The sequence below is a fragment of the Sapajus apella genome, unplaced genomic scaffold, assembly GCF_009761245.1.
Source record: "Sapajus apella isolate SASKATOON/1434 unplaced genomic scaffold, GSC_monkey_1.0 scaffold26, whole genome shotgun sequence".
NCBI lineage: Eukaryota > Metazoa > Chordata > Mammalia > Primates > Cebidae > Sapajus > Sapajus apella.
In genome coordinates, this window is record NW_022436966.1 from 24,229,009 (window position 1) to 24,253,350 (window position 24,342).

The following is a 24,342-nucleotide window of genomic DNA, read 5'->3' on the forward strand; positions in this document are numbered from 1 at the left end:
CCCCCCCCCCCAAAATAATGTCTGAGAATGTTCATAGTAGCATTATCCATAATAACCAAATATCCATTAACAGAGGATGGATAAATTTTGGTGTATTCATATAATAGAATACCATGAAACAATCATTATTAGTGAACTGCTGCTCCATACAACAATATGTATGAATCTCATGATTATAGCTCTTTCAGAGAAGTTAAACACAAAAGTATATGTACTTTATGCATATCAGTGGCAATATATGATTTCATTTATATGCTATATGAAAACTAGTAAAACTAAGTTATGATTTTCAAAGTCAGAATGGTGGTTGCTTTGAAGAATTTATAGGTGGGAGTGATTTGAGAGCTAAAGAAAATGTTTCTGGGATGCTGTAACAAAGGTATTCACTTTTTCATAACTTAAGCTACACACTTTTGATTTGTGCATTTTTCAGCATGCATGCCCTACTTCAATTAAAAATTTTATTTAAAAAAGAAAAAAACATCAACACCAAAAGTATTTTTAAGTTTATTTCTATTGGATTGAGCCACTGGAATCATGGAGTTTGTTCTAACAGCTAAAACCACTCTAACTACTACAGAACTTGAGAGTCAACAGTCATTTTACAGATAAGGCAACTGTGGCCTACAAAATTAAGGGACTTAACCAATGTCACAGAGCTAGTTAGTGACAAGCTGTGGTCTATTAGCCTCCAAATCCAGCAGGTCATTTTTTTTTTCTTTCTCACTATGTTTCACTGACTCCACTTAATGTGCACACCACTTAACACTCTCATCCCACTTGGCTCCCAATAAACAAACCATAATAACAGAAAGTGTTATCTACCCACTCAGCAGACAATTTCATATGATAGTACCTACTGAAATTGCTTCTCAAATTACCAAAGTCTTCCTGTAAATCTTAGTAATTGAGTTTTACATATAACACTTCGAAAAAGAAATAATACTTTTCCCAAATTGAAAACCTCATTACCTAATTCCAAGTGTTTTGCTACCCCAAAATCAGGCATCCATTTTGCAGTTTTTTAACCTATTAGTGATGTGACGGATTAGACGTTCTGATTAAGCCAAATGATCCCCTCTAATGTCCCTAAAGAGTGGTACGAATGGAAAATGTCTTTAAAATAAACATGTCTGAACAAAAATCAAAAGTATGAACAAAGAAAATCATATGTGTTAGCCACTCAAAAGAGCAAGCCACAGAAGCTTAAGAATCTTTCAAAAGAACTTAGTAGCATTTCTGGGCATTTGTCTTCCAGTGAAAATCTCAGCCAGTCCTAGGCAGCTGTCCCCAGTTTTTAGCTTAAGTGAAAAAATACCCACTGGAGGCTGAGAGGGGCAGAAGAGAACCCAATCCCACACTTCATCTTCCACAGCTAGGACTCCTGCTCTGGAATATGGGAGTCAGGTTCAGAGTTCTCCAAGTAAGAGCTGTGTTGATCTCATCACAAAGAAACCTCAGCAGAATAATTCTGTGGAGCAATGGTGAAGCCGGCCTTTCCCGTTTCTCTATCTTTTTTTTTTTCTTTCCTGAGCCAGGGTCTCATTTTGTCACCCAGGCTTGAGTGCAATGTCAAGATCGCAGCTCACTGCAGCCTCATCTTCCTGGACTCAAGTGATCCTCCCACCCCGGCCTCAGAGTAGCTGGGACCACAGGCATGCACCACTATGCCCAGCTAATTTTTGTGTTTTTTTGTAGAGATAGAATGTTGCCATGTTGCCCAGGCTGGTCTTGAACTCCTGGGCTCAAGTGATCTTTCCACCTTGGCCTCCCAGTGCTGGGATTACAGATGTGAGCTACTGAACTCAGTCCCCAGTCTCCATTTTTGACTACACTCTATCTTCTAGTATGTTGCTGTATAGATTGAATTGTGTCCCCTCAAAATTCACATGTTGAAATCCTAACCCCTTGATATAACTGTATTTGGAGATAGTGCCTTGAGGGAGGAAATTAAGGTCGAATGAGGTCATATGGGTGGGAACCTAAATATGATAGGACTCAAGTACTTTATCAAAAGGGGAAGAAACATCAGAAATCTCTCTCCCCCTCCACATGCACAGAGGAAAGGCCATGTGAGGACATACCAAGAAGATAGCTATCTGCACTAGAGAGAGAGCCAGTATGAGAAACCGACTCAGCTAGCACCTTGATCATGGACTTCCCAGGCTCTAGAACTGTGAGAAAAATAATGTCTGTTGTTTAAGCCACCCAAGCTTAAACATTTCGTTACGGCAGCCCAAGCATACTAATACACTTGCTAATTTGGGCAACTATGTTGCTGCCAGATCATTTCCAGGCAAAACCCCCTCTTGGTAACATTTGCATTTTCAGAGGGAGCACTTAAAGACCCCAAACTCTTCAATATCAAAAAAGATCAATCCCAAGTGGTGAAATTCTAGGCATCATGACAGGCCTTGCAGAAAGTTATGTGTAGGAAACAGACTGGCAAGTTTAGATGGAAACAGATCAAAGAACTTTAAATATCTAGCTAAGAAGTGTGGAATTTATTTCAGAGACAATGATGAGTCACTGAATGTGAGAAGCAGCTATCATGAACAAAGCTGTACTTTGGAGCGAGAACTCTGCCAGCAGTGCAGAAAATTTTTATTATTACTATTATTTCAATGATTTTTATAATAGCTAGCATTGATTGAGCACTTACGCTTTGTCAAGCACTCTGTATGCATTATCTCTATTTAATTAAGTGAGAGAAAATTGTAAGAAAGACTAAAAAGGACCAAAAAGATTACTGAGTGTCATAAATGCAAAACAAGGCATAATCTGGGTTATGATTATTTTTAGCTGTTCTACAACACTGTAAAATGCAGAAAGCTGACAATGATGCAAATAACTTTCATCCATTGAAATGCAAATAAATCTCCTCAGCAGAATGCAATCGATTGTTGCCTTTTAATAGACTCGGTTTGCACTTATTTGTAAATTTTATTTCGGCATTCCTTATTGCCTATATTATGTGTGGTTCTTTGAATTATCCTGTAAGCCAGTTATGTCATCTCACTCATTTCTTGATGAGTTATATAAAATCTGACATATTATATATATATAAATATCTCATTTATTGATGAGTTATATAAAATCTGACATACTTATTATATATATATAATTGGTATTATTATCTCCAATTTACAGATAAAGAAACTGAGACTTTGAGAAGGAGAGTAGCCTGCCAAGTTCACATTGCGGCCTTCCAGTCAGAATGCAAGTTTAATTGACTTTTCTGATGACCAGATTGGCTTCCATATGCCCTATTTCTGGAGCTTGTCTTTGAAGTCCTCCCCATCATCCCTTTGCAGGGAAGTCTCCCTTCTGTATTATATTATCCCACCATCCACAATGCTCCCACCACTGCCTGACCCATCTGGCCAAGTGATAACTGTAAACCAATAATGGAAAAGTAATCACAAGAATTGCTGTTCTGTAAATTGGATTTGGAGAAACATAGCCTCCATTTTTTTAATATATTCTGTTAGTCACCACCTTTTGTGTGTAAGTAGGTGGAGGAGGTGGAGGCAGAAGGGATGGACAGCTTGGCTGACCATATACAAACACTGTCCACCATCATAAACAGAGGCTCTACCTCTCCGCCTCTAATAATATTGGAAATATTAAAGATACTGTTCATGATGATTCCTAATCATTCACATTCACATATTCCTACTACTACAGATTTATAGTCTAAATGAAATCATAACATGATTCCTAAATGAAATAGTAACATGATAATTCTTTAAATATGTGTACTACTATATGTTATAAGCTCTTTCAGATGTACTATTATGAGATAGCCTTGGGAAATAGGCCAAATTTATATTATTACTCTCTCCATTTTACAAGTTCCATACAAGTGAAGGGACTTACCCAAAGTTGGCCAGTCAGACATTATAAAAGCTGACTTTTTCCTCCTTAATCCAGATCAGGTCTTTCTTGACTATCCTAAACTGTACCACCCCATCCCATCTTTCTTTCCTCTTACATACACATACAACACATCTGCATATATGCACACACAGTATTAACCTTGGCCCACGACTGCAGGTCAGTACTCACAGCCTCTTAGACATTACTACTTCCCACACTCCCACCCTTTCCCTAAACCCACAGCTATAGGCTAAATCTCTTGTCACCCAGGCTGGAATGCAGTGGTCAGATTTCGGCTCACTGTAACCTCTCCCTCCTGGGTTCAAGCAATTTCTCCTGCCTCAGCCTCCAAGTAGCTGGGATTACAGGCATGTACCATCACGTCCAGCTAATTTTTGTATTAGTAGAGATGGGGTTTCACTATGTTGGCCAGGCTGGTCTCAAACTCCTGACCTCAGGTGATCCGCCCACCTTGGCCTCCCAAAGTGCTGGAATTACAGGCATGAGCCACCATGCCTGGCCCTCTTTTGGGTCTTCATTTACATGTTTCTTCTTTTGCCATCTGGGACTGGGCCAGCTGTCTCCCACTTGCTTCCATAGTGTTCTACGCTTCTCTCATGAGAGCTTTTGTCACACTGCAATGTAATTGCCTCTTTACTTGTCTGTCACCTAATCAATTATGAGCTCCACAAAGGCAGAAACATGGCACGTTGAAGATGATCAATAAATGCCTGTTGCATGTTTAAAAGAACTCATATGTTGTCTTAAGAACAGATCCAACCTCAGGTGAGACTCAGGTCTTCCCTCAAGTCTCATATGGAAACCAGTAGCTGGGCTCAAGCATGGCTTTGAGTGAAGCTGAGCGGTCAAGTCTTTTGAATTTCCAACAAGCCATGTTTTCTAAGAGAAGCAAACGTCCCCCTCAGGGCCAGCATTTCCCCAGGCCCAAATATCTTCCAATAAAAGCAAACTAAGCTCTTCAGAAAACTGTTTACCAGTTTGTAGCCACCAAGGGAGTCATGCACTTATGTCTTCAGGGATGTCAAAAGGAAAACATTTTGCCCTCGGCTGTGTCACTAGGGAATGGGAGAGGCAGGTCTCCTGCCTTGGCTGGGAGGGAAGATAAATTTGACCTGAATTATCTTTCCTGCCTCTGAGATCTGGCTTCTCCTCCCTGACTGCCCAAACCTCCTCAGTCTTTAATAAAATTACCTAATATTTATTCAGCTTTTACTGGGTGTCAGGCACTGTATTCAGCACTTGAGATCTACCAATTCACTTAATCTTCAAAACAATCTATGAGGTAGGTGTTACTATTATCCCTATTTAATAAATGAAGAAACTGATGCACAGAAAGATGCAGAAAGCTACCACGGTCACTAGTAAGTGATAGAGCTGAGATTCGAAGCTAAACAGTCTTTTATCTGCCTTGAGGACTATCTCAGGCCCTACTAGTTCAGGACTACGTCCTCCAAGAAGCTTGCCTGACCATGTCAACCCAGGCATCAACTCTGTCCCCACTCTGAAGTTTTCTAGCAATTACTTTCAGCACAATCTAATTGGTAATTAACTCCCCTTCTGGTGTTCTTGTGTGGAAATCAAGGCTAAAAGATGCTGTCCCCTTATCTTCTTTCAGTCCCAGATGGGAACTTCACTCTGCATAGTATTTCGCCTTCACAAAAGGAATGGAGGAGTTGGTCAAGTGAGGATGTGCTTCAGCTATGCAAAAGGACAGCTTGTTACCAGCTAAGAAAACATTTTGTCACTCAGCAGAATTGAAAAGCGGTGTATATTCCTAAAGAAAACCTCCACTAGAGCTTTTAGAAAGTTATCCTAGCTCTAGAAGGAGAAGAACCTGTTATGTTTCTCATTGCCTAAAAGAGCAAAAACTACTAAAAGATATACGTTGCCCTGCATGATGTAAGATGAGAGACCCATAACACTATCAGGATACAGCAGATCAGGGAGTTAAGCTCTGGGCTGTAGAGGCTGTTTCTTCATCTTCATTTCATAAATGCTTCATAACTAATGATGCTGAGATGACAATCTTTATCCTATTAGGCCGATTCTCTTGCAGAAATCAATAGTCTGTCAGGGGAAATCCTTCTGGGCAGAGATTATTTAATCACCTTCATTATCATCATCATCATGATGAGAGATAACATTTATCGAATTCTCATTACGGGCAAGTCACTGTAGACGAATTACCACTTCTCATTCTCCTTCTAGCCGTGGAAAACATTTATTAAATATCAGGGGGCACAAGACACTGATTATTCACATTAAACCAAGCCAGTACCTGTCCTCAGATGGCATTATTTCAGGCAGCCTGGAAGAGGACCCACAAAGAGGAGTAACACAACTTGTCCTGCACATTGTTGAAAAACAAGGTTTCTACATAAATGGTGATATGATTTGTAATGCCCTAAGAAGTGAGTTCAAATCCTTCCTCAGCTACTATTTGCCTACAGGCAAGTTACCTAGTATCTCTGAGCCTGAGTTTCCCCAAAGGAAAAATGGAATAAAAAATAGCTCACCAGAGCTGTGATGACCAAATGATGCAATGGCTGAGAGCACCTAACAGAGTAAGCTCTCAGGACAGGCCCACTTTCTTCTCCCAGATGTGGACATGCCAAACTTTTCCTTTGATGTGTCAACATTGTTGACCAACTTTTACAGACTTTTAAAAACTCTTTTTTAACTTACTACACAGAACAAAATGTACATCTTTTAGCCTTTTCTTGATATTCCAGGGTCATAACTGAGATGTCAAACTGCTTCTACACTGAGTGGCTCCTGACTGTAGATTCTACTATGTTCTTCCTCTTCTGGGGAACTTTTCAGAGTGTCAGCTTCAAGCAGCACAACGGCCTTCCACCCTTATTCCCACCCCCACCTCTCCAACCCCACCCCACCCCACCACCACCCTACCCCATCCCCCACCTCCCCATCCCCTAACCCCCACCTGGACTTTGCCACATCAGCAACCTCAATTTTCACAAAACTAATTCAAAATAGATTCTGGCCAGAAGACACCCCCACTATTTTTTCCTGCAGAGTGATGTTCACAGACAGGCCTTGTGGCAGGTCCTCTCCTTTGTTCTCAGGGGTTTTTGAAGCTGACTTCCAAATCTGTGAGTTTCTTAGATGTTGAATTACCTCCCCACCCCCCAAAAAATTCAGGAGATAGGTTGCCGCTCAATACATGTCTAACTTACAACTTGTATTTTTCCTTCAGCCTGCATGAGTTACTTAGTTCTTAAGCCTTAGGTGGGAGAATAAAAAGTAGGAAGAGATCAAGATAGCTTTCTGATAATTCCCCTTTATCCTTACGTTCCCAAATACTTGGTGTGGGTGTTTGTAGCTAACACTGAGCATAGTTCTGAAATCAGTAAGTTTCCCCTTAAAATGGCAGACAAGTCCTGGCTGAACACCAAAGCAAATGGAGGTCTTTTTAATAATACTCAAGGCGTTTCCTCTTCCTATTTGCCTGTCCAAATAAACCCAAGCTTGCAGGTCCAGTTAAAATCCTGTCTTTTTATGACATGAAGCCTTTCCTGACCAACCCAGTGCGCCCTGACCTGTCCTTCACCACTCTTGGCTCAGTTATTCATCCAGCCTCTTGAGACCACATTGGCAAGGTTGCCTCCCACTTGGATTTAACTCTTCACGTGCAACCTTTCTGCATTACCCCCATCCTCCCTCTGACCACATATGGAGCTTGTACTATCTGTAAATTTTTCTGAAAATCATTTTTGGTAATGATCTTATAGAAATGTCTGTCCCACCCCTACTCTCAACATCTAGTAGTGAAAACTTTGGGCTTTCTGGGTCATGGCTACACCCTGGGAAAAGCAGCACCCACCTCCACAACACACACACACACACACACACACAGACACACACAGACACACACACACACACACACACACACACACACGACCGTAAGCTAAAGGGGAAGTTGCTGGCAGCTTAAAAACTCTTGCCTCCAACTGCCCTGTTGTCTCAAGGGTAGAATGACTCAGCCGGTTTGGGTGCACAACTAACTGGCTCAAAATAAAACTCCAGGCTTCCAGAGTGTGAGGAGCTAATAAATCCTTAGTGAATAAGACTTTCTAAATTGAGTTTATTTTATGAGGCAATTTGAGAGCACTTCTGGCTTTTTGTACTAGAACAGCAAACTGCAACTGTAAATATTAACAAGATGGGGTTGAGAGTTTCGGAGGTGTGGGGTAAGGAAACTGGGCATCAGACATGGTTCCCAAACAGGATTGTCCTGTTAAATGAGATTCCTTATCACTGACCCCTGCTCACTAATCCAAGCTACCTTTAGGAAAATGCAATTTCCAGAAAGACAAAACACTGCGTACTTGTTGGAAGGGGACAGCGCTCCACTGTGTTAAAATCACATGAGTGTGGTTATTAGTTCTATATTTGTCAAATTAAGGGTCTTTTCTAAACACAGATTCTCCCACACTACCTCCATCATTTGTAGAACGTTTTATAAACTTGAGTGGCGTGTATGTCCATGTGTGTGCGAGTGTGTGTGCATGTGTGTGTTTGGTTGGGTTGTTTTGTGTTTGCTAAGTGACAAGTATATTTCTTTGTGGGTTGCCACAGAGTAATTTGATAAAAGTTAACAGTTATAGAGATAATTATGTGCCTTATGGTTTACATGGATTATCTCATAATCATGTTGCTATTATTCCCAAATTACAGATGGAAAAACTAAGGCCCAGGAAAAATCACCTGCTGAAGGTTATACAACTTGCAATGTATGTATTGTATTATATCATATATCATATTACATTTTTTTGACACAGGATCTCACTCTGTCGCCCAGGCTGGAGTGCAGTGGTGCAATCTCAACTCACTACAACCTCTGCCTCCCAGGTACAAGCGATTCTCCTGCCTCAGCCTCCCAAGTAGCTAGTATTATAGGCACCTGCCACCACACCCAGGCTAATTTGTATATTTTTAGGAGAGAGGGAGTTTCACCATGTTACAACTTGCCATTTAAACATAGAGATTCAAATGTAGGTCCCCTCACTCCAGGGACAGGCTTCCCAGCCCCTGTTTAGTGTTGCTTCAAAGGCAAGGAGTCAACAGACCAAAGCTCCGAGGTTCTAAAAGAGATTATGAGCCTCGTTGGAGCTCTGCACTGAGGCCCTCACCCTAACGGGTAAGTGGACTTCTCCACTAGGCAGAATGCATACATGACGGGAGGCATTTCTTGGCAATGGGCACATTCCCTGGGACTTCCAGCATCAGGTGGCAAGCAACCTATGCTCTTGCCTGGGCTCTGCCTCTGAAAGCTGTGTAAGCCTGGGCAGCTCAGCCCACCTTTATATTCTACTTCAAAGGACACAGAGCTGTAACTCAGCAAGGAGCTAAGAAAAGGCTGAATCAAGGCTTTGGAGGTTCCACAGTGTGAGCCAAGGCATTAGCATCACAGAAAGCTGCCTCCTGCTCTTTCTAGGTGGGCAGCTTGTCCTTGCTAAGTCCCAATGAGTTTAGGATTTAGGCTGATGTGATCCAAAGATTATACCCTTTCCCTAGGATACTGCAGTCAACTCATAGGGGGTCAAAGTCTCATCCAAACAACTCTATCACCAGGGGGGATATGAGGTCCCTTTCCTCCATCCACTTATCCCCCCATCCCACTCTGATATCCTCTCCCCTTTCCAGCTGCATCATCCCCAAACCCCACTGCTATGTGGATACAGCAGGTATGTGGTGTGGTAGGTATGCTTATAGCACTGTTAGGACTCCTGTGTCTTCACTCAGAGACAGTGTACTTGAAGAACAATAGCCAACATCAGATGGATCATGCACAGGATATTAGAACAGAACACATCTGCCTCAGTTTTGATGGAGGCACCAAAACGACAGATAGCAGTATATCAAAGGAAGTGGAAGGCAGACCTTCCAGGCAGACATGCACAGTGTAAGAATTTACAAAGAGAACGAAGATGAATCTGTTCCATGAGGCCTCAACCAGATTAAGGATACAAAACTGAGTCACAGAAGGGTCTTAAATTGATTGAGAGAGGCTCCTAAAATGCCTCTTCCCCCATTTCTCTCATTGGCCTGAACCACTGTAGAAATCCCATCATTCCTTTGTCATAGCCACATGTTAAAGTTAAAAATTTCTTTGAAGGGAGTGGTTTTAAGATGTGATTCACCACTCCACTCTCGTTTCAGGGATAGGGGTGAGCTGCCTCTGGTAACTCACCAAAGAGGGTCTCCAAGGCAACCACTCAGGATGCGCTGTTGTGTGGCTTCTCCAACAGAGAACACTGGGAGCTGGTGCCTGGCTCATGTCTGAGAAAGATCACAAAGGGTTATAGACTGAGGTCTGACTCTGGCACAGGAAATGTAGACGTTGATTTAAAAAAAAAAAAAAAAAAACAGCTGCGTGGTGATAGCTGAGAGAGGCTGCTGCAAAGGAACAAGCCCATGAGTGACATGTGAGCCACTCAGGAAAAAAAAAAGACATGAGGTCTTCGTGGGCCCTGAGAGGGATGCCAGTAAAGGGCTGGCAGTATATCAGTGTCCAGAAGCTGAGGCAGGAGTCCCAAGGAACACCTGAAAAAAGAGGACAGGGAGAGGGGCCCAGTAGGAAAACCCCAAAGAACCTACAAAAGCACTCAGCAGAGAAACACTTTCCAGGCCCTGGAAGCACATATCCACTCAGCCAGTAAAAACTGCCCTCTTCTCTCCCTCCCTCTCACACCAATTCATGGGGGAATCAAAACAGCAGCAAAAAAGTGGTTAGAGGGTAGAGAGGAACACAGGGCAAGATCCCCCATTCCCACTCAAAAACTCCCAAAGTGAGGAGGTACAATTTTGAGGGTGGAACAGGGAAATATTTCAGTTGGTCTAGATCAGAATTTTGATATATATCTTTAGACGGGCTGTTCCCATTCCTGAACTGAGTCTGTGTGAATGATAGGGGCTGCTGGACCATCTGCTTCCTAAAGATAAGCATGGAGGCCATGAGCCTGCCCGCATTTGCCTCCAGGGGCAGAGAACGGATCTCCCCAATGAGTTAGTCTAGATATAGAGAAGGCAGTGTTCTTCTCTTTCCCTCACAAGTCCTGCTTCTTCCCTCTACGGGTTATAAGCAAAATGACTACAACCAACAGTCTAGTTCAGTCTTTCAGACAATTAAAGCAAAATGATCTGATGGGTTCTCTCTCCATTCCAAACAAAGTCTTCTGTCCTTCACATCTTCATCCCTCACCACACACACTCTGGCCTGGCAGCAGCTTCCCGAGGAACAAAGAACCTTCATGGAGTCAAAAATACTACTCAGAGGGTCAAGAAGATCACAAAAGACTTGAATCTCCCCAGTATGCTTTCAACCCCTTCATTGGGCCCCATGGAGTACAATTTGGGGCTGCTGAAAAGTCTCCTACTCCTAAAATGTCTCTTCCCCATTTCCCTCATTGGCCTGACCCACCGTAGAAATCCCGTCACTCCTTTGTCATAGCCACATGTTAAAATATTCTGAGAAAGGTGAGATATTTTATGTTCATCTTTCAAACCTTATTTTAAATCACTATACTTCTTAAAATTTTAATCTGTGGTCCTTTTTAATAAAGTTATATTTCATGTATTCCTTTAATATTATTTTAACATTATGATATGGTTTGGCTGCGTCCCCACCCAAATCTTATCTCCAAGTGTAGTTCCCATAATCCCTAAGTGTCATGGGAGGGGCCTGGTGGGAGGTAATTGAATCATGGGGGTGGTTACCTCTCCATAAGTTTCTCATGATAGTGAGTGAGTTTCACAAGATCTGGTGGTTTTATAAGGTGATTTTCCCCACCTTTGCTATGCACTTCTCCTTGCTGCTGCCATGTGAAGAAAGATGTGCTTGCTTTCCCTTCCACCACGATTTTAAGTTTCCCGACACCTCCCCAGCCATGTAGAACTGTGAGTCAATTAAATCTTTCCTTTATAAATTATCCAGTCTGTAACATGTATTTAATAGCAGCATGAGAATGAACTAATACACATTATCACCACAATTTAAGTATCATGACTAAAACAAATACAATATAATATTGAATATGCTTTAAAAAATACACATCTCTTCAGAAATTCTGATCCTTCCATATGTGGGGGCTCGCACCTCCACTGCCACATCCTCTTGGTGGAATACCAGCTTAGAACTGGAAGAGAGCATAGTTTAGAGAGAGAGAAAAACAAGGAAGACTGCCCCATACTGGTTGGTCAGAGGGAGCAGACAAAAGGGAACAGGCTTGCTGATGATGGTACCAAAATAATAGGTTGTCAACTTAGGTCAAGGAGGCACAGCAGGCATGTCGGGATCTTAGGGTTTAAATTTTCTGATTTCTGATACAGAACCATAATTTTTTCCAAAAGGATAGAGAGTGGTATGTTTGGGTTTATGACTGTAAAACTCTGTCTCATAAATAGCATCCCATTTCTTACATACAATAATTCATTGTTCATCTATAAAGATGTTTTAGAAAACCAGCTGACAATCAGAGCACACAGGAGGCAACTTTGAAAACAGACAGTTTTGCACCTTTTAACAAGCCACATGACCCTGGGCACATCTCTTACCTTCTCTGAAACTATTTTCCTCAGTGGTAAAAATGGGATAAAAATAGATATCCTGAACATCTGCTGTGAAGCCTGAATCATCACTAGAAAATATGTTGAACACAGTGCATTGCACACAGTAGGTGTTTGATATCATTTTCAGCAATTTTATGACAGAAGCTTTCCCTACAGACTCTGAATACCAGGAGAAGCAACAAAATGAGGGCTTCAGGGCCCCAAAACACAAACTACAATGTGAGCAAGATTTTTCCCAACGGGTATTGATACCATCTGCCTGGAATGTCAGACACACTCATGTCATCAGCTGGCAAGCAGTGGCCCCGAGCAGATCCTGCTTCACTTTTTCTGTCTTGGGATCTTAGGAGATAATCATTATAGGAAGAACCTGGGATAATCCCACCCGCAGCTCACTGCAGGTCAACCAAGGGAAGGGATATGGAGGAATTCCAAAGGTGCTTGGTAGCTGAAGAGGAAAGAGGTGTAGAAATAGATACTGGGAAAGCCTCAAAAGACTCTTTGTCAGTTTCCCAGTCCTTCCCCAGCCTCTCCCTCCTTCCATGGACTCTCCCCACCCCTTCCCCCATGCCAAACACATAGACACACAGAGAATTAATTTGAGTCACACAAAGCCAGTCTTGTCACACTCCAGGCTGGGAAATGACAGGCTGCATTATCTGTGCCCAGCTATTCTTTTGTTGGCACTAACAGGAAGGCTTCCTACTATCTCTGCCGTCTCTCCTTATCTACAACCCCAGGCGGCAGCCTCAGCAGCCCCAGCAGGTGCCTCCAGCCTGACTCAGGATGGGCCCCTCCCCTGTTCAGGCAGTTTTGTTCCTAGAAGGAGGTCTCACACCCAAGCTGCACAGGACTCTAGGAGTCAGGTCTTCTCCTTACGGGGGGCAGATAGCACTGGGAGGATGCAGAGAAGAGTTGGCAACTCATACCTGGTGTCCCTGGCTTGATAAAAGGAGCCTGATCCCCAACTTTAAAAGGAGGTTCTAGCCTGCTAGGGGCATCCCGACCCATCTTATAAGATAAGTGTGGTCCTGAGGCTGTTTCTTAGCCTGTGAGTAAAACACAGCCTCTCTCCTCACTCCCTCTTTCCCAGCCACTACAGAGAGCCCCTCCCAACTCCCTTCAGTGAGAAGAGTCTGCAAAGATCCCACCCCTGCTCTATGCCTGTCCCTTCCTGCACCATGACAGACATTATCTTATTTAAAAACAAGGTAGGCATTTTTGTACCATAATAAAGCATTTCAACATCGACATAATTATACATATTTTACATTTGGGAATAACGAAGAGTAAGGATGTTAACTAACATACCCAAAATCACAAGTTTAGCAAGCAGTAAGTGAGGATGTTAACCACATTTGCCTATCTGCAAAAACAACACTCTTTATTACAACAAACATAACAAACTGCCCTCTGGATGTAGACAAGAATGTGGGGTGGGCCAAATCCAGGGCAATCATGTGATACCCCCCAATCTACCCCACATAAGGGCTCTTTGAATTAACAACAGCCTTAAGCTTCTGTGCCACCAGTCAGGTCTCACAGGGTCTGGGGAAGTCAACCTGTTGGCCCCAGGACACAAATAAATAAATGACCAAAATGCATGTCCCCCTGCCACAGTATAAAGCCACTGGTAGAAAATATCACCCAACCTGAGACTACATTTCACAGCCTACCTTGCACCCAGGGCAGCCACGTAGCTACTCTTGCCAATGGAATGTGAGCAGAAGTAGTGTCCTCACCGACCACGGGCTGAGGTTTTTAAGACGTAAATTCGCCATCTTCGCCATTTCTTTCCCTTTCTGAAGGCAAAAAGTATAAACGCCAAGACGTGCTAGTGGTTCTCAACACTGGCTACACATAAGACACCGCTGAGCCTTTTTAAATCCCATTACAAGAGCCACACCGAAAACCAATTTAACCAGAATCTCTGGGGTGGGATCCTGGGATCAGTTGTTAAAGCTCCACAGGTGATTCACATGATCAGCCAAGACGGGAACCACTGCCCTAGGGGGATGGTGAGTTGCAAGGTGGAAGAAACCTGGGTCTCTAAACAGTGCAAGGAGAAAACTCACTCACTAACAATGAAGACGTACGTTTGACTGTAACAGGGAGAAATAAATTTCTACTATTTTAAGCTACTGATACTTTGGAAATGTATTTCTTACAGCGGCCAGTATTATTCCAACTAATGTAGTCCATTGGGATTCCAGATCTAATGGAATATTTTCATTTTTATTCCAAAGCAGACTGAAGTTGCTTTTTGCTGCCACTATTTCCTTTCCATGGGTAGGGCCCAATCCTTGATATCTGGGGACTAAAAGGCACTTTTCTGTGTCCATAGATCCATGGAATCAGGCCAACTGTGCTCAAACAGCAAACAAGCCACCATATTTCACATATAGAACAAATACCACTTCAAACATCTTGTCGTTTGTCACCCTGGTTTATCCTCTATCTTAGTCCATTCAGGTTTCAATAACAATATCATAAACTCACAAGAAAACAGAAATTTACTTCTTATAATTCAAGAGGCTGGAAAGTGCAAGATTAAGGTGCCAGTAGATTTAGTGTCTGGTGAGGGTTCGCTTTCTAATTCGTAGATGGCCATCTTCTCACTGTGCCCTCACATAGTGAAAGGGGCAAGTAAGCTCCCTTGGGACTCTTTAATAAAGGCACCAAATCCTATTCTTGATAGTTGGGTCCTCATGAACTAATCGTTCCCTTGAAGGCCCTCCCTTTTAATACTGTTGCTTTGGGGATTCGATTTCAACATATGAATTTTGCAGTAACACAAAAACTCAGACCATTGCATGCTCATAAGATGTCTGAGAGGAGGACCTCCTCCTAAGTTACATGATAATATCATTTAAAGATATGGGAGAAATAATAACCCACAAAGGAAAACTAACTTTTCCAAAACTGATGTGGTCAATGAGTGGCAGAGCCCAAATCTAGAGATAATTTTGCGTATTCTGATTTTTCTAATTTTCCAAAGCAGAGTTCTTTTCAGCATACTCTGAAATTCTTACCCATTTGTTGAAGTCTCCAAGACAAAAGACAGGAACTAAGTTGCCCTGGGAGAAGATCCAAATATAAGAAAAGGAGACTGAGCCAGGTGAAAAACACTGGCTAAGCTTGGGGTGTGCCTCAAAACCCTGTACGGTGGCATCAGATCCTAGATATAAGGGGTAAGGATTGACCCCTTTTGGGGTCCCCTTATAGGGCTTATGAAGAGACCCTATATCCAGAAACAGGGCAGATCCACAAGTTCTCATGTAAGGGACACACTACATTAGACAAATTAATGTAACGTAAGGGACACAGCCTAGTCAGCAAGACTTAAATCCCTTATTGCAGCATCCTCTTCCCTTTACGAGCAAGTATTGCTCTTTTCCAGTCTTCTGCTAAAATTTCAGTGTACCCTGAGCACTGAGTCCCTGCCACCCCAGGGTAATGAATTTCGGAAGTTTCTCACCCATTCCCCTCCCCACCCAGTAAGGAAGAGCAGGGAAAGCATAGGAAGACTTGTTTAAAAAAGAAAAAAAAAAAAAATCCTGCTAATTTCAATCCCAGAAGGTTGTCAAAAACTGGGCTTGCATCCCACTTTGCCAGACTCCAATATAGTGCTGAGTGGGGATATGTGGCAAATAAAACAAGCCCAAGTTTGCATAAGAAGAAACCTAGAAGTCATAGTCACGTCCCTGACAATATCACTGTGGCCCACACTCAATTGGGCTTAAGCAGCAGTGATACCCCAGTAGAGCTTATTTCCTTTAGCAATGCAGTCTGTTCACACTGCTTACTGACTGACCATGTCCTGTCCTCTAGACAGGTCACTGCAACCCAGAAAGTGCATTAGGAAGTACCTTCAAAGACTTTATCTAAATCATCTCCAGTCTCCCAGGCCCTGAATTAAAGGCAGCTTTCACAGGCCCACCACTTTGCAAAACTATGATGGCACCATTCCCATCATAGTCTACATTAATGTCACCCCCTGGAGTTGGACAGTGCACAACTGGCATGGCAAAGCACTTTCAATCACAGCCCTGCCTCCTGCCTTCTGTTTGCAGGAAATTACACCTCATCCAGCTGAATGCAAGATAACTCTGATAGGAATTTGCTGACTAGAATATCAGCTGGCAACACTAAATAAAAATTAGGCAGCAGCTTAAGAGAAGAGAACAGTCCCTTCCACTTGCCCTAGCATTTGATAACATCCTGAAATATATTATATTTAAATTGAGTTACTGGTTCATAACTGTTTCCCTCACCAGATTATAAGCTCCACAAGGTAAGGGATGCTATCTTATCCCAGCACCTGACACAAAGTCTGGCACATAGTAGATGCTCAGTATCTTTGTTGATGGATGGATGAGTGAGTGAGTAAATGCAGTCTTTTGTGAATGTTTTGACTTGGTATAGAATTATACCAAACACTGGTTTAGGCACTGGGAATGCAACAGTAAACAAGGCAGGCAAAAATCCCATTTCTGCCCTCATCGAGCTTACATTCTAGAAATTTAATGAGTAAAATAAATGAGTAAAAGTGCTGAATAAATTTGGGCTTGAGGGAGCAGTATACAATAATAGTTGACACTTACTGAGTCCTAACCACATGCAAAAGTCTGGACTCTCATAATCTAGGCCACAGGGTGAACTAGTTGAGAGCAAAGCTGCAGAATCATACTGTTAGAGTTATCCCCAATTCTGCCATTTGCTAATTATGAATCTTTGGGTAAGTTATTTAGCCCCTCTTAGCCTCAACTTCCTCAGCTACCAAATGGGCACAATACAGTTATTGTGAGCACAAAATTATGTGGCTCCTGCAGAGACCATTTAAGCTGGTTCCTGGTACACACTAAGCACCCATAGGTAAATAGCTATTGTAACTGTCCCATTTAACCCTCACATCAATAAACCCTATGAGAAAGGTAACATCAGCATTTTGGTAATGCATAAACTGAGGCTTTAATAAAAAGTAAAAGACATTATCTACAGTTAAACAGATGAGGACTGACAAGGCCAGATTCAAACCAAGCCTGTTCAGTTCCCGAATCCATGCTCTTGACTGCTAAAACTTGTGCAAAGACCAGCCTTGCCACAGTAACTGTCACAAGGAGCCTAGAGGGACTGTGGGAAGAATCTCTGCCCAAAATATATCCCTACTAGCCAAGTACAGTGTTTATTGGCCTTTCAAGGTAAAACATCATCCCAAGTTCCTTTTATAAAGTAAGAACCCCTTTGACTAATACAGATGGCCAGCTACAAAAGGATCCCCAGAGAATGAAACTCTGAGGCTAATGATTTTATTCTAGGTTTTGTTTTATTTGGGGGGTTGGACTGGAGACCAACCTATCATCTGGGAAGATCAGGCTTGGGCAGAGCTGCACTGAGCTGGCAATATGAGGACTCCAAAGGAGAAGTGGTTACAGAAGGGAAAATTATCATAAGGATACAGCAGATTGTGGGGCATCATATTTTTGTACAATCTAGAGCAGAAGAAAAAGCAGGTAGAGATGGTGAGAAGGTGATACCACTGGAACACATATGTGGACAGACTCAGTGCAAATGCAGCCCTTCAGAATTGCCCCCCCCCCATGATTCCTTAAACTAATTTATAAGGAGGAAAAAGGTAAGTTTTCTACCATACTATAAGCACAGACCATTCTAACCTTCCTCCTCTGGTATCACAGGATAGGGACCAAGAACACAGGAGAGATAGAGAGCAAGCTGGACCCAACCTCATCCCCACTGAAGAGGAAACATAGCTGACCCCAAACCTCTAAGAAAGCTGAACTGGAGTGGGTCAATGATTTCACTCCAGCATAGAGAGATGAGAAGAGACCAGAAGGAGGAGAAAGAGCGAAGAGGAGATAGAGAATGAAGGGAAGAGGGATCTCCCACCATCTCAGACCTAAGCAACAGACCAGGTGGACTTTTCTTCTCCTGTTCCTTTGGATGCCCCTACCCCTAAACATTTTTCATATTACCCTTTCCAGAATCTGGAATGAAAACTCTACCCATAAAACAGCTCATCTACCCATTCGTTCCCACCAACCACCACAATGGGAGTCTCTCTGCTCTTAGATCACCCACCCATATTAAAAAATATCAATCACTATATTTCCCATAGACAGGGAAATAAACAAGATCTAGACCCTAGAGACAAAGAAGGAAGAATGGAATTGCTGAAGGAAAGAAAAAAGAGCAAAATGTGTAAAGTTCACTGTTGAGGTTTATAAAACATTTTTAAGACTGACATCTGACCTCTGAAGGCTCTAGAATCCCTTTTTCAGGTTTATTTTCCTTTTTCAGGTTTGTTTCTTCAGGGGCTGAAGAAGTAAGAGGGAATAAGTCCAAACATCAGTTTTGGGGTTTAGTCTGTTTGACAATTTTGCTCAAAGTAAAATTTCACTTTAATAACAATTGAGTGTTAAGATTTATCAGTAGTGCTTAAAAGTCCCTATTCCTTGGCTTATTCTAGAACAGCCATAAATGTTGTAGAGATTATGGATAGGTGAGTGGGTGGATGGGTAAGTGGGGTATAGGTAGATAAGTGGATGGATGGATGGATGAATAGAAAGATGGATGGGTGGATGGAGAGATAAACAGGTAAACGGATGTAGGTGTAGGTGAATAAAAGGATGGATAGATGGGTGGATAAATGGGTGGATCTCCATATCCCAAAGAAAAATTTATTCTTTCCTTTCAGACAGTATATTTTTAAACAGTGGTCATTAGGAGTTGGCATATGGCATTGGAAATGGTACCATAACTAATTTAGCTTTCTATGTGACTAAAGTATATTTAGTCAGACCCACCAAACTCATATAAAGACTGCTTTCTCATCGAGCCACATTTTTCAGCCATTCTTTGATTTTCTTTGCACTCCATCCCCCAGATACCTCATTTTCTCCCACAGCAAATATTATATCTACTAGAAGAGAATTCCAGCATCCTCACCCCCAGCTCTGACCTCTGTCTTGACCTCCTATTCTGACCTCCTATGTTCGCTCCTGCAGTCTCATTTATGTTCATCTGGATGCCCCAGTATCACTTCAATCCCAACATGCCTATATAATTGTTGACATCTCCCTTCCCCATATCAATCCTGGTCCCTTATCTAAATCCTGCATTTCTAAAGACATAATATCTCCATTCTCCAAAGTTTTAATAATAAACCTAAAATCAGTTTTTATTATTTTCTTCCGTCCATATGTGATCAATCACTGTCATTTTATCTCACTATTGCAAAAGCCTTTTGAAAATGCTCCAACCTCTGATTTCTCCTCTTTACAATCAGTGCTATGCACATACTTATTCATTCATTTATTCATTAATGCTATTCAAAGTATTCATGCCTCTACATGCTGGGAGTTGAGCTCTACAGTAGGGATTCAGAGATTAATAAAACACAATTGAGACCTGAATTATCTCAAAATCTCAGTAAATACTTTATAAAATAATACATTGACTATATCTGTCTCCTTCTCAAAACTTTTGGCAAGTCCTTTGTCTGGGGTCTATAATCATTGCCAAAAACTGGTTATATTCTTGATCTTGGAGGCTTGGTTTTGGTGCAAGCTGAATTTAGTGCTTATAGAATAACTACTTTGAGTTCCAACCAGCCATATCAGAGCCTGGGCCCATACCCTATACGTTCTCTTCTCAGAGTTACGATGCTGAGACTTGGGCTGATAACAAGGGGCTCAAAGAAATAGCAGAATTGGCTAAAATTAAAATATTGGTGATAAATCAGGTAGTCATCTGGAGCTAGGAATGCTGATGCTGAAACAGCATAAAAAAGAATACCAATAATAATATAAAAACAGTCTCTTAGAATATAAGAAATCAAGAAGCGCAACACCAAGTTAGCAGTGCTGACACTTCTAAACCACACTGGGAACAGACCTTAAAAGTATCAGAATGGCTCCTGGGAGGACCTCCATGATCTATCCTGTTTAGCATTCCCTCTGATGGGGGCCCCAAAGGAAAATTCTCAATAAAACAATATTAATGATTTAAAAAGAAGAAAGGGATAAAAGGAAAAGAAGAAAGATGGTGGGGAGAAAGTTAACATTATACAAAGGCTCAGTAAACTACAGAGATAAACTGGGTCTTTTCAGATTAAGAAGAATTTCTATCTCTAAAAAAAATCACCCTCTCCCTGTCATTCTGATACTCAAATCCCAGAAATCTTCACTCTGAGGTCTATAGAGGGAAGGGAAAACAAAAGGAGACATAATAGAGAATGTGAGCCTGATAGGCTGAAGCTCCCTTCCCTCAATCACGGATTTTCAGCTGGGTTAGGGACTTTGGGGCAAGAAATTCTCTGAAGGCTGTGACTTATCCACAGAAAGCAGAAAGTGAGGTGGGTAGAAGCCAGCTCCAACAAATAGAAAATCTACAGATGGGCAGCAGACACTGAGTGTATGCCCTTGCTGAACAGAGCACAGAGGCCAGGCCCAGATAGGAATCACTGTCAATGATTTCAGTCATAAAAACCCAGAATGTTAAAACCAAAACATATCTTCACATTCTATCTCAGGAACCAGAAGCTGACAAACGCAGGTGAGCAAGGACTGGAGCCTGATGGACTGCCTAAAACTCCAGGAACAGTCATTTCACTTTTTCTCACCCCTTACTGTCTTCTAAAAAGAAATTAATCTAACAGATTAATTTACATCATAGGCTTTAAAATTCCAACAGAGCCAAAAGGGTTGGGTTTGTTGGCCCTTTATCTCTTTCAGAGACAATCGGATGCTGCTAAATTTTTAACCCCCAGTCTTGAGAAAGAATGAAGACTCTCACTAAGGATATGGCTTCTGAGTACCTGAGGAGAAGAAAGGGCAGAAACAGAAGTGGATAGGTGCCCAAGGCTATTGGCTTTAGAGGAAAGTTTGAATCTCAACTCTGTCACGTGCTTGGCTGCTTGATCTTTCTGATTCTCTTTTGTAAGCTGGGACTCACCTACCTTGCAGAACTGTTAAAAGGATTGACTAAAACAGTGTACCTGGGACAAGTATTGCTTCTTTTTCAATTCCTCTCCCTACTAGAATTGATATTTTTCCTTAAACCAGCTCTAGGCCGACATTCTAACTACCCTACTCTACTTAATTGTGGTCGCCTTTTTGCCTATCAAATGTTGACCAGCTCTGTCCAGTGACAGTGAAGGAAGCAGATTTGGATTTACTTTTCCTTCCCAGCTACAATTCTTGGGAATTTTAAGGGTTGTGGAGGGAAAAGCTTTGTATCATCTGAGTTAATAATGGAACCAGTGATAGAGGATTCTGCAGCCAACAGACTACCACTTTGGTTATTAGTCCTTGCTGCTGGAAGGTGCTTCTTCTCTCAACCCAATACTCTATTCTTGGATATACCTCAACCACTGTCCAGGAAACCTGAGTTCTGGTCTATACTCTGCCATTTACCCGCTAGATTATCATGAGCAGCTAATTTATCCTCTTAGAACTTCATTTTCCAATGTGTAGACATGCTTTGGGTAATAAACATGCTTGACCCACCACAGAAAGTAGTCATAAAGATCACAACATATTTAAAAGCTAAAAAAGCTTTACAAGTGTAAAACCTTATTAACGTTATTTTTATCTGGATAGCTTCAAAAAATAATGGAAAGTATTTGAGAGGAACGTGCCAACTTCAAGAAGAGGCTGCCCCTATGAACTGAAAGAACAGAAAGAAAGGAGGGAATGAAGAAGGAAGCAAAGAAGAAAGCAGGAAGCAAGAAGGGAGGAAGGGAGGGAGGGAGGGAGGAAGAGGGTGCAGACGGAGGCAGGCAGGCAGACTAGGCAAATTCTACCCTGTGTGCTGACAAGCTGCTCTGTTTCTACACGTGCTTGGAAGAGTTGGGAGGATCAGAGAAAATTCGTATATTTACAAGCTAAGCAAAGAGAAAAATGCCATCATAAAAATTGAGGGGGAGGGAGGGATAGATAATACAATAAAGCAATACAGAGTGTCCTATAACCACAGAAACAATAACAACGCTAAAACAGAAATAGCTTATTAAGTTAAGACAACAGTAAATCTGTCAGAACAGCCCATAGAACCTCTCATCTTATGATAGTAAAAAGGCTCTACCAGGCCTATTGTCTTATACTTTCATTAAACTACAGTTTTATAAGCTAAATTATTGCCAGTTCTTGCTCAATTCCCAGAATGAAATCTAGTTAAACTCTTAATTTGGGAGATATATCATTTGCAATTGACAGGCACTTAATAGACAGTTCCCAAAGCCTGACTTGACTTAGGAAAACAGGGAACCAAGGCATAGAAGCGCTGAGCCCAATAATTTGGGTTTCGGATGTTATCCAGATGTGACTGGTTGTGACTGTACAGAGGGGACTGTCCAGGCCACTCTCTGAGACTCCCCAGGCACTTTCTGACAAAGCCGGAGTGGAACAAGGAAGCGGATGTTTCCCTTCTTCAGCTAAGAGGGAGTTCACAACTCAGGGGACGGTCAAGTTCAAACCAGACAACTCTACTCCCTCATCAGCAAACTAGGTCTGTAGTCCTGGCAAGTCTCCACACCCACCCACCACCGTATGTACCAAGCAGCCGGTAGCTGAGGAATGCGAGCATGCTTTTGCTTGTTCAGCACTGGTTCTAAACCACTTACCTTACCCAATCCCTGGATTAATTGGCTCCCAATTCTCTTTGCTTCTAAAGGGATTGATTTTTTGCTTTGTCTGTTTCCAACTTTTACTAACATCATGGTTCTCCACTACCATATCCTGAAATTCTCCATCCAGCAAGCCTGCCTGCAGCTGCCAGCCTCCCAAGCCAATGCAACCCCAGGGGCCTCTGCTGGGCTCTGTTTTTTGAGAGACCAGTCCTCTCCCTCCTAGGATCATGCAGGTCAATAAGCATGGACTTGACATTGACTGCTGCACACGGAACTATTAATGGACAGGGATGCGGGCACTGGAAGTTACACATGCTGCCCCAGGCCCTTAGTGTGATGAAGAATTAGGTATTGGGTAAGTGAACGTAAGGAGTGCACTTTGGATAAAGTTATCTAAGTACCTGTTTGGCTATGACTGCCTGGATTTTCTCTGGTGTCCGGTGGACAAGCATTTTTATGGCAGTATCTCAGAAAAGCATTCTTGTTTTCAGTGCCACCTACATAACCAGTTTTATAAATGAAATTATTTCTACTACTTGAAAACTGCCAAACATTACCTAAAGACTCGATAGAGCCATGGTATTTTTTATACAGCTTAGCACCCCCACACAATAGCCACCCACCTCTCTTCCACTCATTCAAACCCCAGCCCACTCCCACTTCCCCCAGCCCCCTACCTCACCCACATACACCAACCAAATAAATATCCTTCCCAGGCTCCATCTCCAAAACTGCAGGCCTGATTCAAGCTTTTCCCTCTACCTGAAATGATCTCTTGCACAAAGCAAACTTCTCCCAGCCTTCACAACCTTGATCAAGTCTCACCTCTTCCATGCAGCCTTCCTTGGTTCCACCATGTTTGAAGTAATCTCACATCCCTGGTATGCCAAGGCACCATGATTCTAGTCCCATTAAAGCATTTATCCTTCTCTACCTAGCATAAATGGGAGAATTACTGAGAAAGAAACTGGTATGAATATTGTTTTTCCTATATCCACCTGAGAATAAGGGGGCTAACAATGTTTTCTTTCCAAGATTCAAGCTGATTTTTACAAACACCAACATGCACATGCACACACACACACACACACACACACAGATTCAGGAGGGAAGTGATTTAAGTTTCAGGCCCATTAAGGAAGACTGAGGTCAAGTGGCTGCGGGAGAAGCATGGACATGGACACGAGCGCTGTGAGGAGAAA